Source organism: Neophocaena asiaeorientalis, unplaced genomic scaffold (assembly GCF_003031525.2).
Source record: "Neophocaena asiaeorientalis asiaeorientalis breed wild unplaced genomic scaffold, Neophocaena_asiaeorientalis_V1.1 scaffold130, whole genome shotgun sequence".
NCBI classification, from domain to species: Eukaryota; Metazoa; Chordata; class Mammalia; order Artiodactyla; family Phocoenidae; genus Neophocaena; species Neophocaena asiaeorientalis.
In genome coordinates this window covers 4,367,548-4,388,285 of record NW_020173397.1, presented here as the reverse complement: position 1 = coordinate 4,388,285, position 20,738 = coordinate 4,367,548, and positions in this window count along the sequence as shown.

Below are 20,738 nucleotides of genomic sequence, written 5' to 3'. Positions count from 1 at the left end.
ATAAAACTACACTAATTTCTGTGTGGCCAGTTAAGAATATAAGCTTTTCATTTCATGAGAGAATCTTAGATTTAAAAGGACTTGGGAGGATGAACTAGTCTTTAATTAGCAGACCAGGGATAAGGAGGGTGAATCCGTGTTTTCCTTTAAATGGCATGGTTAACTCATAGCAAAATGGGATTGGAACCCAGGTTTTAGGACTGTGGCCTCGGTGCTCTTTCCTCACAGGGAGAGCAGAATGGAGTGTTGGTGAGTGTTAAAATTGCAACTGTCATCTCTATTAGCTGTGTGACCTTAATGAAGATATTTACCCTGTAAACTTTTACTTCATCTGTAACATAGGGTTGATAATAATGTTTAACTTACGAATTTGGCTTGAATGGGATAATAAATATTGGATTGGCCAAAAAGTTTGTTCGGGTTTTTTTGTAACATTGTATGGAAAAACCCAAACGAACTTTTTGGCCAGCCCAATGTAGGATTTCGCACAGTGCCTGCAAAGTCTTCGAAAATAATCAATACATGATAGCCCATCTGTATTATATTTTTATTGCTGTGTAACAAATGACCACAGATAAACAAGCTTAGAATAATCCACATTAATTATCTTGTAAATTCCCTGGGCCAGGAGTCCAGCATAGTTTAGCTGGGTTGTCTGCTCAGGGTTTCATAATGCTGAGATGGAAGCATCAGCTGGCCGTGTCTTCATCTGGAGGCTGAATTAGGGAAATAACTGTTTCTAAACTTCCTAAGATTGTTGGCAGCATCCGTTTTGTTGGAACTGTGAGGCTGAGGTCTGGGCCCCTGGCCTTGGTAGCTTTCTGTCAGTCAAGACTGTTCTCAGTGCCCAGAGGCTGCCTCTGGTCCTTGCCACATGATGTTGTCTGTAAGCACCTTACAACACAGCAGCTTGCTTCTTCATATTCAAGAGGACAATCTCTGTCACTTGACATCTCTCCTTTTAAGAAGGGAGCCTGTCCCTTTTAAGTTCTTACCTCTGTAGGTCAAGATTCCAAGAGGATCTCCCTTTGGAATAACTCAAAGCCAACCGATGTGGAGCCTTAATCCAGTCCCTTTAGTCATATAAGGTAGTGTAATCTGAGGAGTGAAATCCATCATACTCATACCATCATTACTAGGGAGAGGGTTACAAAAGTGGTAATACCAAAGGGCAGGAATCTTGGGGGCTGTCACAGATTTCTGTCTTCTTCAGAAAACTATTATTGTTAATTTTTATTAATCTCATTATTATATACTTCTGAGGTTATGATGTCTGAGAGCTCTGTAATTAAAGGTGATTCTATGATAATAGCGGTAAATAAAGGTAACAAAACTATTTTGGAACCTTTGCTTGTGAAATAATTTGCATTGTATCCCTCTTTTTTCATGTTGATTTGGTTTTGGATTGCATAACCATATTTAAAACGTACTAAATTTTACCCCCCCTAAACTATTACATTTCTTCTTAACATGTCCCAAGTGAAGACACAAGTAGACGGTGATCATGGAAACCCAGAATATAATACTCAGTGGTCAATATAATTCCTAATTCTTTAAAGTAGAAAGTTTCACTGATTTTGTTCTTGTTCTAGTTAATAGAGGAAGAGAAGAAAATATTTTAAAAGAATAATTAGTAATGGCACTTGTAAATATTACACATAAATCTGAGGAAGAGAAATTCTGCTTACAATGCTAATGTTGCCTTGTCACCTATTTACAAAGTGTCATTATCTAAATATTTTCAGAATTTCAAATAGGAATGTCTTACTATTTACCATAGAAAAGAAGATGAGAACAATGATCCTTCTGACCAGTTATTAAAATGTATTTTGTGTCCTATAAGCTCTGTCGTTAATTTCCTGGTACACCTTGAATATGCCACAAGCAATTTGTAATAACATCAATTAACATTTGGGAAGTTGAGCATAGCCATCTAGGATATTAAATATTTGCTCCAGGAATGCTAATAAAATACGATGACATTTTGTCCCCAAAGTATTTTTTAATGGTAACAGCAAAGTTAAGGGATATTAAATGAATGAAGGAATATCTATTTAGATTCATTTTGCTCAATTCTTCTGATTTTTGTATTCCCATTTAAAGCTGACCACTCTCACTTACATTTAGAGGTCCAAGTTTGGAAATAGGGCTCTCAGGGCTACATCACTAATGGTCCCTTAGGAAATATGTCCTTGCATAATCAAGTCATTAAGGGGACTTTCATAAAGATTGAAAGAATGAATTTGCCCTTCCGTCTACTTCCTCATAGGTCCACTGCCATTTCTGTATTAGGGAATTTTTGGATAGCCAGGAAATAAATTATTATTTAATTTAGTCCTAGTTATAAAATACTATGTAGTCTCTTCTCTTAGGGTTACAAGTTGGCAAAAAAAAAAAGATACTGTTCGATTTTAAAAAATTGAGTTAGTACTACTAATCTTTCTTGATTTGTAATGTATTGTGGAGGCAGGTTTCATATTTTTCTGTATATTATACACCATGGATTCCACGGAAAAATAAAGTTGGTTTAGTTTCTTTGAAGCAATGCCCTGGAGCATAGATAGTAAAAAGAGGAGGCTGTTGTACCATTTTAACTAGTTGTCTAGTTGATATATTTTTATTCAATCTATGTAATAAAAACCAACCCTTAGGAAAGTGAGCACATCAAACTGTTTCACTGATTTGCTTTTATATTGGCCTAACCTAATTCACATCATCTCAATATGTATGGCATTGTAACCTGTGATGATTTCTACACACACTCTACATTCATATTTATAGGAGGTGGAATATTGCTTGGCATATAATAGGTACTAGATACATACTGACTTAATGAATGGACTATACTTATTAAAGCCAACAGTTGCTAATGAAATGATTGAATTTATTTTTCCCTCCAATGTAGTTGAATGGTAAAAGTACTCTTGCTAAGGTTTTTGATTATAACTTAATACAGTAAGTCATGTTGAAAATAAAATGGACTTATTTCCAAATGAATCTTTAGGAAAACATTTAAGTGTTTACGTTACATTTATTACATTTTTGTATATCACCTTTGGGACCTTATTATTGCTTTATTAATTTATAACATTATGGTATTCCGTAAACGTTTCCATACATTCACGGTATTTATATATCAATAAAGATAAAAACTACCTTCTACTCTTCCCTTACCTTTCTTACATTTCCATTGATTATGTTCCATACATATGAACCAGATAAAGGAAAAAAAGTTGGAAGGCGTTCATTGAAAGTGAAACAGTATTGCTTGTAATAATAGCCAAACCATAGAACATCACTTTGATTTTACCTTTTGGCTCTTATAAAATATGTTCTCTTTTTCTGGGTTAAACTGTAGATTTAACATGGCTGATGATTAAAAGCCCATCCACGAGGGAACTTAACTCACATACTTGAGTAAGGTGATAAAAATGCTGAATCCCTTTAAGTACAGATTGGCTTGATAATCGTATTTGATGATTCAGCGGTCTTCCAAAGCATTTTTGATTCTTTCTAAAGTCATCAATACTGTTAATATCTAAAGGCCTCAGGAAAAAGATTATCTTAAATTATTTATTACTTCTTTGCTTGCCAGGGTGTGGTGTTTTCTTACTTAGTCGCTTTTAAGGTAGTTAATTTAATTTTTAATTTGTTTTGTTATAGAGGCTATTATATTCACAAAAGCATAGTAGATAATATATGCAAAGCACAAAGAAAAAACCCATATTTAGTAGTTACACGATTGCTTTGAGTATATAAAGGCCGTTAAAAGTAATTTAAGATCCAAAGAGCATTCCTAGAGTCTAGAATTACTAACTTGGTTTTCTTTTAATTGAAGTTGATCAAGGTGACTAGATTCTAAATCTCCCATGTACTTTGTGCTATGTAATTATTCTAAACATATTGAAGAATTTGTCAGTGTTCTTAAACGAGTTTAAACTACTTCCATTTCTGCTGCCTTATTTTTCCGCCCATTAGAATGAACAGTAACTTTATTTCCGAAAGAAGTCGCCTTATTTCCTTTAAATTTTTTTTTTGTTTTTGATAGGGGTTGATGTTATGGTGTCTATGAGAAATGAGATCAGAAATTCAAAAGTGATACTACGTTTTAGTAACAAAGCAAAACAACCAATATGCTGCCATATGATTTATGCCCTAATTCTAGAATTTCTTTTATCTAGCCTTTGATAAATTCACTGCTAAAAGCTCTGCTCACGAATTTTTATTTAATTGAATTATTTCCTTTTTTTCTAAATTGAATTATTTCCTTGAAGCAGAATACAGCTTTCTACTACTAATCTCCCCTTCAGTGGAATCAGTATGACCATAATGTGCCAAGGTTTCTTATTAATTTAACATTTTCAGTTATATCTGCATAGCTGATAGATGTTACTTTCTGATATTCTGATTCAAGAAGTTTCACTGAGTATTGCAAAAATATTGTTTCATTTTTTTGTCTTATTAAGTATTTAGATAGATACTTCGTAATAAGTAAGAAGTAGGCCTAGATAGTTGTTAGATGAAATATTTTATTTTAGGATGAAATACTGCTTAAGAAAACAATGGGAGAGTTTTCCTACCTTTTTAATCATATCCTCCTGCTAGATGCACTTTATTTGCTCATGTTTGTGAACTCACAACCCGTACTATAATTGGCTTTGAACATCCTGGATCACAAATCCTAAATTTAATAATTCCGTTCACACAGTCTGTTTCTCACATAATTTCTGGAAACTCTAATCTTTGGCTTAACAGATATTTTGAATTAGCATCTCATGTCTTAACCTTATTTCCTGACCTTTATACGAACCCATGTTCCCTGCATTGGCAGGCGGACTCTCAATCACTGCGCCACCAGGGAAGCCCTATTTTTGATTATTTTTATTATTCGTATATTGATTTGCTGATGTTCCCCATTGAAATGTGGGGTTTGTGAGGACAGAGACCTTGTCCATTTCATCCACCATTACTTCTCAGATCCTCAGGGTGTTGCTGGGCCTAAGAGGGATTCTCAAAAAACATACAGATATATCACATGATGGTTGTTATTAATATATATCATGTCCTGTGGTTGTTAATATCACAGCAGGTATTGCATACTCCGACACAGTTCCTTTTCTTATATTTCATTTAGTTCTTAGAACCTTATGAGGCACAAGTACTATTATCCAAATGAGGAAATGGAGACTTAGTTTAAATAATTCACCCAAAGCTATATTGCAATGGTTAGCTGATTATTTAGTGATTGTTTATTCTCTCTAAATTTAAGACTTTTTGACTTCGGACCCCTTTCTTTTAACTTCTTTTCTGCATGTATCCCCTCCCCCCCCATATCTTTATGGGATCTGGACATGTGTTTGCTTTTGGACCTAAGCCTAGTTTTTTGTTTTTTTTTTTTTCTTCGGTACGTTGGCCTCCCACTGTTGTGGCCTCTCCCATTGCGGAGCACAGGCTCCGGACGCGCAGGCTCAGCGGCCATGTCTCACGGGCCCAGCCGTTCCGCGGCATGTGGGATCCTCCCGGACCGGGGCACGAACCCGTGTCCCCTGCATTGGCAGGTGGACTCTCAACCACTGTGCCATCAGGGAAGCCCTAAGCCTAGTTTTTTAAGTCAGTATGTGAACACAAATTAGGACTTCACTAACCAGATGATAATGAAGCAAGGAGAGAACAGTGAAATTTGTCTCTAATGTTGATGATAATAAGTAACACTTGGACAGCATGTTATGTTTTATAAAGAGCTTTGCATATGCATTCTTATTGAGTAATCTTCATATTACAAGTTGGGAACTAGGATCGGAGTTGAAAATGTTAAGGCTGCATTTGATGGGTGAGTGGCAGGCCTGGGACCCAGATCTGGTTATTTTGTTTTCATTCTCCTCTGTTGCACTGTGGTACCTGCAGGTAGTTCCCTTTTTCCCATACTTCTTTGTTTCGTTTGTCCCTTGGTTTCGGGAACTTTGCTCTATTATTTTCAAGCTTTTTTGTTTTTGTCACCAAGCTTTCCCACAATTTCTACAGATCACTGGACTTTTGTAATGTTTTAGGAAATATAAGGGAGGTACTTGGCCGTAGTTAATTTTTTTATATATATGTTAAAGACTGATGGGCCTCAGTTTCTTATCCACAAATGGAGGTAGCAGTTCATTTACTCTACCATACAATGTAGCTATAGGATTAAATCAGGGTTTCTCAGCCTCATATACTGACATCTGGGGCCGGGCAGTTCTTTGTGGGAGGATGCCCCATGTTTTGTTAGGTTTGTCAGTAACTTCTACCCAGTAGTACCTTCCTAGTTGTGACAACCAAAGATGTCTTTGGGCAATGACAAAATTTTTACCTCTCAGGGGAAGCAAAATTGCCCCTGGTTGAGAACCTGTGGATTAAATTAAGATAATGAATGGGAAAATGTTTTGTAAATTTTGAAATGCTCTTTAACTTCAAGGTGTTATCAGGATGAGCTTTAAGAACAATAGAAGTTCACTGAGGTGGTTGAGAAAAGGAGGCATAAGAGAAAACAGTGCAGATGTATTAAGGACAAAAGTTGGCCCCCCTACTGTTACTGCCTTGTGAAAGCTCACTCACTCCTATGCCTGCTATAAATTCCTTGCTTTTGCATTATTCTAAGCAAGTATTTAATATAATGTTGCCTCTTAACAGGAGTTCCCATTACAGATTTGAGTTTTCATTACTTTATGAAATATCCTGCAGCACATTCACCACCATATGATGAATAATTAAAACTAAATTACAGTTGTCAAAATAAATGAGCACACTGCATTTGGAGATGGGAAAAAAATTCCCTAATTTTTTCCCACATGGTTTATTGCATATTACTCCTATTTGTGGTATTCGCTGGTATGTAGTAAATCAAAGTTATTATTCAGAGTGAGAGCATTTATGCTATATTAGCTTTGTTGAATTGAAATTATAGAAGGTGCCAATTAAATTTAAAGGTCTACATGTTGGTTTGTCTACTACTCAGAGTAAGAATCTACCAGTCCTCTGAGATGGCATGAACATGTTATGGCTCACACTGTTATTATCAAGTCTGCTGATATTTATATATGAGATGTTTTTAAAATGACCCATTCATACATTATATTATAGGCTTTAGTGGTGGGGCTTTGAGAAGAATGTGAGCATCTTCTCCATCAAGAATTTTCTGCTCTTTTATTTTAATGTAACTCGCTGCATTTAGCATCTGGGATAGAGGCTTGGGCACCAGCACCGCCTATTCCAGGCTGCAGAAGATCAGTTCAAAAATTATATGGAATAGAGCAGACAGTGTAGAACAAGCTCTCTTCATTGCTCTTGCCTGGCAGTGGAGTATTGTTCAGATGTGGAAGTTAGTTTAATTTTCAGACAGAGCTGTGTACCTTGAGAAGCTAGACATCTTCCACTTGTACTGTTTTTTGTTTTTGTCAGAACTGATCAACTAAATCTGCCTGAGTGTCTGTGTGTGGGATGCATGTTGAAAGTGATTTTATTTTTGCCCAGTAAGTCCCAAACATGCTGTCATCTTCATTTTATTTTTCCTCTCCCATAGAGTGCCTTTTGCAAGTTGCCTCACAAATCACATTGTCTCTACTTATTACCCAGGTCTTTCTCCAGCTGGTAAAATGCGTTTTTTTCCCCTCAGCAATATTCAGAGTTTTCCATTTAGTTATTCCCTGTATGTTTCCCTTCACTTTTAATGTGAAAATTGCAAATATATTTCTAACCCTTCTGTACAACGCTTTCCATTTATTGAAAACTCAGGCTATATAAATATAGAAGGGCTACCTAAAAAAAAAGGTATCATCTGTTTTCAGCTGTGTATCCCCAACTGGACCAGTTTTTCCAGATAATTTTTTCTTTCTTTGCAATTTCATCTGCATGATATAATTCAGGAAAATAAAAGCTATTTTTTTTTTTGCAGAATCATTTTGTGCAGCACACTTTCTGACTAACAAAACACTGCCAGAGCCCACTTACAGTTTTTTTGCAATTTTATGGAGGGGTTTTATGTAAGGGAATGAAAATCCTCATGCTGGACTAAGGCAAGCAACCCCTTTAGGCACCTGAGTGAAGAGCAGGTTTTATTAGCTTGGACTTGTCTTATAACCTCTTTGTGCCGTGTTCTTCTATTTAAAAGGAAAATTCTACCATCTGTCCTTGTCCTGCACAGAGGATTTTTGAGGTTTCCAAAAGTGAGGTATACAAAGATGTGAAATACTTTTGCAGTTCCATGTCTATTTTATTTTTCAAATGCATTTTTTTAGAACTTTTTCTGATAACTATACCATCAGACCCATTAGAACTTTAGATAACATTTCTTCATACAATGTTAGGTAGAGTTAGAGTTGGCTGCAAGAGAAAGAAAATCCATAATAGCAGAGACTTAAATGAGATAAAAGTTGATTTTTCCTTATCAAGTAAAAGTCAAAGTAGGCAGTCCAAAGTAGTCACAGTGTTGCAGGATGTTAGGGATCCAGGCTTTGTCAGACATCATCTTTGTTGATGGAGCTTTGGTGTCATAGGCACATTCCAAGCAGCATAATAGAGAAAGGGAGCAATTATTTTCTCTTAAGGGAAGTTCCCAGTAGTTGCCATACAAGTGCTCTGGTTAGTGACATGGATTAGCACTTAGTTATATGGTCATGTGTAGCTTCAAAGAAGACTGGAAGATATAGTTCTTCTTGTCGCCCTGTGCCGAGCTAAAATTTCTGCCTTGTGGAGGAAGACTAGCAGTATTTTCCCCATAAATAGTAATTTTAATATATCCTCCACTTGAGAATATTGCTCAGTAGATTGTGAACTACATGCGGACAGGGACTAGTATAATAAAATAATTTTGTGTTATCAGTCTTAATTTACTGCGACAACAAAGCAGTGAATAAACAGTCATTGAAGATGCACACAAAGAGCATTTTTAATGTGAAATATGATAAAAAAGGAGACTGATTTTTTAAAGTTTAAAACAGTTGTACTCTATTCTTTAAATAACTATTGAACTTTTTATGTGCTAAGTACTGTAGTCAGATTACTAGAGTTTTTCTCAAACTGGTAACTGTGATGCAACCATTTATCAAGGCATGTTGTGTATTCCTCTTTGGAAATGATGTTCAGACTTAAATTTTAAAACATATCAATATAAGAAAATAATTCTCTTCACTACTTATTTTGTTCTCTTAAAACCTGCTTTTGTTATTTTTTGCTCTGACAGCTTTCTGATTGTTCCAGTAAGAAAAAAAAATCTACCATAGTAGGACGGCAAATAGTAGAGATTTGGTCCCCTTGAAGGATTTTTAAATAAGGGCTGTTAACTGTGATTGAGGTTCCCATACTCCTGAGACAAGGATCCTTAATGTCCTGGGATCAGGTTAATTAAATGTTTCATTTATTGAGCTCTGTTGTTGAAGGCATATAATGCCTTCTGTGCAAACTGATTCATTGGTAACGAACAGCATTGCTGTTTTGAGTTTCCTAGAAATGTCACAATATTGAGACTTCTCAGAGGATTGCTGGAGAGTTCTCAGCAGGGGAAGGTCATATGTAGTAGCAACAGCTGCCATCACGCTTGAGCAATATGCTTGGCTTGGGGTTTTTAGATACCAAAAGAGTATGGGCTCTCACGGACTAAAACCAAAGATGAAATTGCCAAAGTTATTTTTATGGTTCCTCAAATATAATCAAGCAGTGGAGTGACACTTATTATTATAGAATTTTAAAGGGAAGTCAGTTAAGAATTAAATGCATTTATTCTCAGGATCTGTCTGTCTCAAAGAAACAAAGATGGTGCTTGGGGAATTTGCCTTTCAGGGATGTAATGAGCTTCTGATGACTGAACTTTGCCTGTGTCTAAAAGATACCATTCACCTCCTTTTCTGTCTCCTGTGCCAGATATGGCTGTGTGGTGTAGAAATTAAGCATAACAACCACTGAAAGAACCATTTCCTGAGGTGACACAGCCATTTAGGAATAAGTAGGTTTCCTTTGAATTGACCTGCATATGTATGTAAAAGAAGCAAAAGTAACTCCTCTTCTTATAGGAAGAGGACTGTTTCAAAGGGCCATTTTCTTTCCTAACAAAGAAATTCATACTGAAGACAAATCAGCAACTTCACAGCTGCTGGTTTGTGAAATCCTGAAATGTATACAAATCAAAGCAGGAGAGATTCATTTGGAATGAAAGGAATATTTGAATTGCATCCCAAATTCTAATAAGATATTATTTCATGGTTCTACACCATTATAAACATGCGTGTATGTTATACATGACAATCCTATCTCATCTATGACTCATGAACTTCATGAGAAAGTGACAATTTGAAAGCGTAGAATTTTGGGATTGGCTGGAAGTCTTTTATAATCTCTCTCCTTTCCCTTACTTTCTCATTCTTGATTGACCTTGCTGATCGCTCTCTAATACGTTCCTCAACAGCTATGTGAAAAAACCCATTGCTTCCTAAGGTAACTATTAGGTTTTTGGAGAGTATTAGATTTTCTTACGTACATTGAAAAATACCACTTTATTGATTTTGATTCTGCCACCTGGAGTCGCGTAGGACCAAGGCTTTCCATCTTACACATTAATAGTCCTTGTATATTTATATATTGTTGTCTTGTCTTCTGGAACCTTTTGAGTCTCAGGCAAGGATTCTAGCAGTGGAGGGGATGAGAAGTGATCATATTCAGGATATGTAGCAGCATTAGTTAGAAGGTACGGTCCACAGGAATTGATCATGAGATAGATGTGGGCTGTGAGAGAAGGGGCCATAAACATTTTTAGCCTGAACACATTTTCCTATGTGTTCAATATACTAGATTTGGTGCAAAGTCAAACATGCATTCAAATAGTTGCTCCATGATACACAAATAGGGCTGTTCTGTAAGTCTAAGAGAATGTTTGCCAGACTTCTTAGGGTCAAATAGGGGCATAAAAATCGTGTTTTGACTTGAGACAGCAGTCCTATATGTTCATTATGGATTAAGATTAGATATTTAGCACTCAGCTTTATTTTAAGTCTAAAAATGTAATTGTTGTTTTTACATCTTTATTGGAGTATAATTGCTTTACAATGGTGTGTTAGTTTCTGCTTTATAACAAAGTGAATCAGCTATACATATACATATATCCCCATACCTCTTCCCTCTTGCACCTCACTCCCTCACACCCTTCCTATCCCACCCCTCCAGGTGGTAACAAAGCACCGAGCTGATCTCCGTGTGCTATGCGTCTGCTTCCCACTAGCTATCGATTTTACATTTGGTAGTGTATATATAAGTCCATGCCACTCTCACTTCATCCCAGCTTACCCTTCCCCCTCCCCGTGTCCTCAAGTCCATTCTCTACCTCTGCGTCTTTATTCCTGTCCAACCCCTAGGTTCTTCAGAACCATTTTTATTTTATTTTATTTTAGATTCCATATATATGTGTTAACATACGGTATTTGTTTTTCTCTTTCTGACTTACTTCGCTCTGTATGACAGACTCTAGGTCCATCCATCTCACTACAAATAACTCAATTTCGTTTCTTAAAAATATACTTTTGAATGTCCAGTATTTACATGAGCGTGATTCCACAGGACTTAAGAGACAGTCTTTGATAAATTACCAGGGGATATATTTTCAGTCCAGAAATATTACTCCCCATTTACTACCACTAAATTTTCAGCTACTTTGAGAGCAGGAATTTGGTTCTTTTTTATGGTACCTGTTGGATACCAGGAACACAGTACATGCAGTCTGAACTATTGTTAAATTACAGCAGGAGTCTGCAAGTGGATTTGCTATATAAATTAGATTCTAGTTAATATGTGATATATCTAAATCTATCTAGCTATATCTGTCTGGGAGGAAAATAAGAGCTAGTCTTGACAAATCTCAGTCTCTTTATAATATTTTGCAGTTCTCTTACTCCTTTATCCATGGGCAGACAAATACCATTATGCCTGAAATTCAAATGTGTAGGACAGAGTAGGCAGGAATCTTAGGTATATTTCAACCTTTAACTTTTATCTCTGGGGTAAAAAGCAGTTGGTTCTCTCCTGTTTATACACACAGAGAGGAAATTAGGTGACTAATTACTTTGCGATAAACAGGTTTCTCTACCTATCCACAAGGTAGTTGAGAAATCTTAGTGCCACTATGACAAATTAACTAAATAGGCATCTGTCTAAATGTCTGATGCATTAGTTGCCCTTCCTATAACAGAGCTCGGCTGCCTTCAGAAATAAACCCAGACTGAATTCCAAACGTAGATATGTGCCCCAAACTAGCATTGTTTTCAAAGGTATGCCCTTCAGACAAGAGCAGAAGTAAGCTGCACATTAAAAGAATTAGCACTCAGAGGCCTTTGTTTAGTCGATGGTTAGTTTGGTGGTGACTGCACAAACTCACTACATTAAATTTAATCAGAAATGTTTTTGGCATGTGGGTGGCAAGCCTACTGATTAATTCATTTATATTCTAGAAATGATATGTTCTGTGGGATGCATTTCCATAGTTTGGCGATTCTACAGTGTGCGTTTCAGCATCTCTAAATCACTACTTTGTTCACAATAGCAGAGTCAAAGTCTTGCTGGATGCTGTGGCCTGATTAGCTCACCAGGCTAAGAATGACAAACAGGAAGTCGTGCCATTTTAGTTCATCTCTGGAAAAAACACCAAAGGAACAGTTTAGATGGCTATAAATACTTGAGGATTTTGATGTTACCCACTTGAAATGCCTTAAGTAACCAATTAGGAGTGGAAAGGAGATCATGATAAAATGAGAATCTTGAAGAACTGTACATTGGTCAATGGGGTGCTGAAATTGGTTAAGTATACCCTATGTCTGTGATGTAATGGATTACATTAAGCCTGCGACTTGTGGGGTAGAAAAGAGACTGGATAGATTATAGCATTAACTCTCTATTTCAAAATAATGAAAGGGAGACTCTAAGAAGTTAAATGACTTTTTTTGGAAGTAAAGATAGTTTTGTAGTAGAGCTTTGAACTCAGTTTACTTACTGATCCTCTTTTCATAGCAGGTTTAAAGTGTGTGTGTGTGTGTGTGTGTGCGTGTGCGTGTGTGCATGTGTAGTCGTGGTGGTGGCGGGAGGCTAGTTTCTATACATTCGGGGATAGAGAAGTAAAGGAATATGTGGGATCACCCTGTGTAAAAATGTCATTTGACTTCAAGTGTGGGGATGGGACAGGAGTACTTGTTATGACATATAGGACCCCACTTAGTCCATTTTCAAAGATGTTTTACAGATGGCTCTAGGAGGACTGCTGGCAAGGTGTATTCATGGGCACTGTGTCCATGCTCATTGACACAGTGACAAGAATATGGTTCATTGTGATCACTTTCTAGTATTAACCATGTGATTTGCTTGAGGAAGACTGAACTATGTACTGTGACAGAAAATGGATCTTAGAACTACCCAGGATGGTGACATTTCTTTTGTTGGTCCTGGGAGGGACAGACCATGGCTCAGTTCCTTGTGTTCTACTAATTTCTCATAGTACAGCTGCCTCCTGAAATGCAAACCAGCCATTGTTACATACGTGGGCTATCAGTAGCTGATAGGTTTATAGACTGAAGTATCTGCTGTGTCTTAAAGAATTATTTCTGAGGTTGAACAGCTCTGATTTTCTTTATAGAAAGCTGAATATTAATTCGGCCACTTCTTAGAACTTGGGGACCTATGTGCTTTTGGTGATACATGGTAGCAAAAAGAATGTAGATGGTAGGAAAAAATCATACCATTTTCCAAAATGTTTTATTTATGTCTGTATATAATCAACCTGTTTATATACTGAACTTGCAGTCACTAGAAATATGAACAAGTAAGTGCGTCTTTCTTCCTCTTCTGCTTGAATCTCATTTACCAGACAATTTTGTTGTTGTTGCTGAAACAGAGTGGAATGTGATGGAAAGATCCTGAATTTACCCCTGAGTTCTGATCTTGGATCCCCTGATAACTAAGTATATGTTCTTGAATGAGCCTCATATTTTGTGAATTTGCTCATAATTTTGAAGAAAGTAATTACATGGAATCTCTAGCCATAGTGCTGGGTTCAGTTTCTATCGCTGCAGTTACTTGCTGTGTTATCTTTACCCCCTTATATAAACTCTTTTGGCCTGTTTCTTGTTAAATAGGGATAATAATAGCACCTACATCAAAGGATTATTTTGAAGATGAAATGAGTTAATATTAGTAATGTGGTATGTAATTATTCACCATTATTATTTTAATAGAAAAATCATTGGTTAGATAATCTTGTTAAGGAAAAGAATAGTATAATCGCAGGTAGATAGTCACTTTAGACGTTCTCTTCCTAGACTATCCTGATTATATCAGTGCCTCTGAGCCAGGACATGAGAAGATCTACAGCAGAATCATCTGGTAGGGTCCCATCCCCAGCAAATGGTTTTTTGGAGCCTAAGTATTTTTTTATTGAAGTATAGTTGATTTACAATGTTGCGTTAGTTTCAGGTGTGTAGCAAAGTAATTCAGTTATATATATTTCAGATTATTTTCCCTTATAGATTATTACAAAGTACTGAGTATAGTTCCCTGTGCTATACAGTAGGTCCTTGTTGGTTGTCTGTTTTATATATAGTAGTGTGTATATCCAAACTCTTAATTTATCTCTCCGCCAGCTTTCCCCTTTGGTAACCATCAATTTGTTTTCTATGTCTGTGGGTCTACTTCTGTTTTGTATATAAGTTCATTTGTATCATTTTTTTTTTAGATTCCATATATAAGCGATATCATATGATACTTGTCTTTCTCTGTCAGGCTTATTTCACTTAATATAATAATCTCTAAGAGCCAACTATCCTTAACTTGAGCACCTTACCTTCTACCACCATCTGAACTTGTTCTTCAGTAAATAACTCTGTAATTCAGAATCATATCATGTAATTACTTTCCATATCAGAAAACTAAATAATAGTTAAAAACTAATGTATTATACAATGAATACTAAAGTCATTAAAAACCATAATTTGAAGAATATTTGAAAATATGGAACATGTTCACAAGATGTTAAGTAGAAAAAACAGGTTAACAGGTTGAAAAATGGTATTTAAGTATGATCCTAAATTTGTAATCATCAAAGAATTTTATTATCAAGAAAAATATTAAAATGTTATAATCCTATGATAAATTTTAATGAGTACTTTCTTGATTTGGCCTTAACATTTTCCAGAATGAAAACTACTTAACAGGTTTCTTTCTTTCTGATTATAAAAGTAATGAAGCTCATTGGAGATATGTCAAGCAAAACAGGAAAAATATAAAATCATCTGCAATCTCACCTCCTCAACATGACCATCACTAATATTGTTAATACCCTCCAGATATTATTTATGGATTTCCATATTCACTACTTCTTTCATTTTACATAAATGAAGTTTGAATTATGTACTTTTTTCCACTCAACAATGCGTCATGCACATTTCCATTGTCAAAATATACTGACTTTCATTATTCTAATGGTGCAGTCCACTGAACAGATGTATGAAAATCTCTTACAGACATATATATATGTGTGTGGGTGTGTATTTTGTTTATCTTTCACAATTAATGCACTAAAACCTACACCCTGGAAAACGTTCTTGTGCATACCAATTTGTATTACCAATAAAAGTATATGCAAATACGTCTAAGCTAGTTTTTAAAAATCTCATTATTGTTTTAATCTACTCTTATTTAAATATTAATGAGGTTGAGTATCTTCTCATAGGTGTACTTGAGCCCCTCATCTAGACAGTTGGATTCAAATTATTCACAATATAAGTGTGATCATTCATTTATTGGAGGGAGTATTTTAAGAATATCAGAAACACTTAGACAGCTTTTAGTTCTTTTAATCACATTCCCACCCTGGTGATTCTGGCCTCCTTCCTGTGAGGGTGAGGGGGTGATTGGACACCCAGTCATCACTTTTGTAATATCGTGTGGTCCAATCACAGGAAACCAATGGGGTTGCAGTTGAGGCAGGAGCTGAAGTGTGTGTCAGGGGACAGATGGAGCCCTACCAGAGCACCCTGTTAGGCCTTTTTAGAGAAGCTGTGTGTGCCTAACACCAGACAACTCTCTGCACCCTCAGGCAGGAATGAAAGTTATTTTTTAGAAAAAAATATCATTATAGGATGTAAAGCCTTCTCATAGATTAAGTAAACTGGGAGGAAAAATAAAAATAAACATAACCTCAAAATTTCCTTAGTGGTCCAATTTTTCTACCCTATCCAGTGCTGGAAATCATACACTGAACAGATTAGGGGATGCCATCCTAAAGTTGAAATTTTATTTAAGATCTTTTTGAAAAAAATTACAGTAATAGCAGTAAACCATGATACTGTTAGATTGTCTACAGAATTTTTCAGTGATCATTTAAAAAGTATTTATTTGTTGTATTCTTCATTTTCACTTTATAATTGATTTTGTGCAGCCTTATGAAGACATTTAATGTCTCCTTCAGTCCTGTTCTCGCTTTCTGTTTCTTTCTCTTCCTCTGTTCTCCGTGTCTGTGTGTGTATATTATATATATGTGTGTGTGTGTGTGTGTGTGTGTGTGTGTCTGTGTGTGTGTGTATACACATATGTGTGTGTATATATATATATATATATACACACACATATATAATTTTTAGATTTATATTTTTATATTTACCCAGGGAGGTGATAAAAGGCCCATTTCAGCTTTCTTTACATTATAAACAACAGTAAGACATATTGCTTGGATGTGTCCTTTGAGTTGGTTTTCTTGCATTGTTGATGTCTTACGTGGAGACATTTAACTTCACCTCTTGATCTCATTTGTGGTGACTACCATGAATGATGAGTGAGTGGAGTTTAGGACGATGGTATATAAATGGAAACAGGGTTTCCTTGGTTGGAAGTCAATTGCTTGAATCCTCAAGTTTGTTTGTCTTAGAAATTTAATTGACTGAGCCTGCCAGATAAAGGAAATCTTGGACACACCAGTGTGAAGGTCAGCTCCCCACTTTACTCTTTTTCTCTTAATACTAATATGTATTGAATCAAAACCAGAACTCCGTTCAGTATTATATAACAACCTAAATGGGAAAAGAATGAAAAAGAATAGATACATGTATATGTAGAACTGAATCACTTTGCTGTACACCTGAAACTATCACATTTTTTTTATATCACAACATTGTGAATCAGCTATACTCCAATATAAAATAAAAAGTTAAAAAAAAAAAACAGCACACCCAAATCCTGTGCTTACAGCCTAACAAAACTGATTTTAAATTGTAGCTCTGTCATTTATTATTCAGGTCAGTTTTCCCCGTGTAAAATAGGATAATAGTGTCTCTCTTAAGACTAGGTATCCAAGAAATAAAATCTTCTTTCTCCTTTACTGCATCTAATGGGGGTTTAGCATTATTTTCCTGTTCTACATAGACATAGCAGTAAGCATACCCTGGAGATTTGTGTGAAAGAAAACATTCCATTTTGGGTCTTAGGAAGGTAGATACGATTTTCCATTCCTTCTCCAATCTATAGAGGCCCATGCCATACTCAAATCTCCATCCACAAACCAAGGAATCATCCTGGAAATTACTTGTTCTTCAAATCTGTACTTGTTTCAAGATCCTTGTTTCTTTACTTCTCATAAAACCTAGAGAAATACCGTTATTTTTTCTAATTAAAAACTTTTTTTGGTGGAGGTGTTATAGCTACTTACCTCCCTCCTTCATCAATAAATGTTACCAACACTGAATCACTTCAGTTTTCTTCTGTTAAATCTGTCTCGAATGATACCCTCAGCACATTAGAAGGCCAAATGTCTTGGAGAAAGAGAGTTGAAAACATATACTGAGGAAAGGAGGGAGGAAAAGTGCCTTAGTCAATTTGACAATATTGATTTTTCCAATCCAGCAACATGGTATATCTTTCCATTTGTTTCTGTCATCTTCAATTTCTTTCATTAGTGTCTTATAGTTTTCAGAATGCAGGTCTTTTGTCTCCTTAGGTAGGTTTATCCCTAGGTATTTTATTCTTTTTGATGTGATGGTAAAATGGATTATTTCCTTAGTTTCTCTTTGCCTGATAGATTTATATTTTAGCAATTATTAAATAATGGGTCAATTAAATGATAAATATTCATAGAGTAGTACTGTTTTATTTTTTTGTGATCCCCATAACATAATGCATTACAAATAAAAGTTCTCAATAAATAGCTTTTTATCTATCTATTCATTTATATATTTATTTATTTTTGGTTGAGTTGGGTGTTCATTGCTACACTCGGCGAGCAGGGGCTATTCTTTGTTGTGGTGCGTGGGCTTCGCATTGAGGGCTCTAGGTGCACGGGCTTCAGCACTTGTGGCACACGGGCTCAGTAGTGTGGCTTGTGGTCTCCAGAGCTTAGGCTCAGTACTTGTGGCACACGGGCTTAGTTGCTCCATGTTATGTGGGATCTTCCCGGATCAGGGATCGAACCCATGTCCCTTGCATTGGCAGGCGTATTCTTAAGCGCTGCGCCACCAGGGAAGTCCCAATAAATAGCTTTTGTTTGAACTACATGTTGGTCAGTTTCTAAAGTTATTTGCTCTTTTATTAGAATCATTTCTAGTCCATAAATAGATCAATACAATTGCTTTTAAAGAATCCATGGGCCTCAGGATAGCCCAAGGTGTAAATCTTTACCTTTTTATATATGTATAAAAAGATTATTATATAAATAAATGACAACAAAAGTGAAAGAAAAAAATTGGTAGGTTTGGTAAAAACAGACCCAAAAAAGCAAGAGAGAAGGAAGGAGCTATATGTTTTAGAATCCATTATTTCACCAGGGGAATTTTAAGGGCTGTGAGGGTTCATAAAATCATTGTATCCCAAGTCATGTGAGAATATGATATAGTACATTACTTAATTATTTCTCTTTTCTTGTTGGAGAAAGGTGGTGTAAACATCTTGGCAGACTGTCAGCAAGGTTATTAATGAGCAAAATGCCTGTTGGGTTGGTCTTTCAAATATTAGAGTGAATTTTAAAGTTATTGTATGAGTGTAAGTTGTTGCTTAGTTTAAAGACATTCCTTGAAGCTGAACAAACGTTCCCACTAAACAGTTTATAGAAAAATACAGAAAGGAAGGTAATTTTCAGCAGGCTCTGTCTGCCGTAAAATATTTTTATGCTTTTTCCCCCTTTTTTCTGGTCTCCCCCTCTTGGCACTATTCACAGCTGGGTATTATCGTATACCTTTCAGAAACTTTGAATTTTCCTCTGTAGAGCACAAAGATGCATAATTATTCATCTTCCCCTCCAGTCCCTATTGTTGGCAGAATTCTCCCTGAAGCTAGTATTATATACTGCTTGCTTTGTTCCTCCTCCTGGTTTGTCCTTTTCTTGCCTGGGGTATGTTGATTCCCCTTCATTGTAGGTGGGATGCACCTACATGGCTCATTTGTGCTTACTTCCTTCTTGTTTGGAGACTCAGCAAGTTCAGCACAATGCTATTTATTGAATTTATCTGTCAATTTCTCCTTTCTTGCATGGCTGACTAATTCAGTGGAACCAGCACAATACTGGAGTGCACAGGATAATGACTTAAATTTTTTAAAAGAAAATTGTAAATCAAGAAGACTCTTCAGATTTGAAGACCACTTCAGAAGGTGAGGACTTTGAAAGTTTGTACAGGACTTTTCTAGGTGAATATGGCAGCACACTTTGGTTTTCTGATGGGCTATCTCTCAAATGTTCATTGAATGTTTAAGAAGGTACACAGAAATAGACAAACTGGCAGCAAGATTATAAATAAGAATAAGAGCCTATAACTCAAGTAGAAACTCCTCCAAAAATAAACAAAGATAATCTGTAAAGAACTAAGAATCAAACTAGCCTGCCTTACTTTCTCCATATCACTAAATAGTAAAAATCAGTAGCGGAAATTTCAATAATAGCTCAGTCTTGGAATTGGCTTAGGAAGTACATTTGTAGTCTACACATCCTAGAGAACACCAATATACCAGCTGGACATGGAGAAAGTAGGAAAGTAAACTGAATAATAATATACCAATCTAGTTATGCACTGAAAAAATTTACTAGAAAAGTATGTAACCCTTCCTGAACGGGGTACCACCTATAATCAGAGCTAGAATACCACTGTCCTCACTCCCCATCATGGTCAGCTCATGTATTTCTGCATCAATGCAGAAAGTACAAATCTCAGAAAGCAACATGTTTGAGATAAATGGCAGTGTTTGAGAAAGGCAGGCATACATAGCTATGGAAAGAGAAATACTGTACATACTGTATACATGTCCCCTTCAAATAAGACATTTAAAATACACTTATAGTAGTTAAAAAGAAAGGATGTTAAATAGGATGATTTTGAATTCCAAAATAACTGAGTGCTGTTGAACACTGGAAAAGTTGTCAAACTTCTTTGTGCCTTAGTTTTCCCATTTGTAAAATAGGGATAAAACACTTCATAATATTATTGTGAGGATTAATAAGTAAGAACTAAGTCTGGTATTGGGTGTATCTTGGTAAACACTGGATAAATGGTCACCTCTGCTATTGGTTTATCCTTAGGTTAGGGTCAGAAGGAAATGAATCCCTGCAAGCTTTGCAGATTGAGCTGATAGATCATGCCCATCAAGTTAAAATTCAAGTTTAGACCTGACAATTGAAATTGCCAACCTTGTGTTTACCTTCTATGTTGGCAAAAAGCCTGGCCCAAGTAGATTTCTCCCTGTTCAAATGTAAACAAATACAAAGAAAC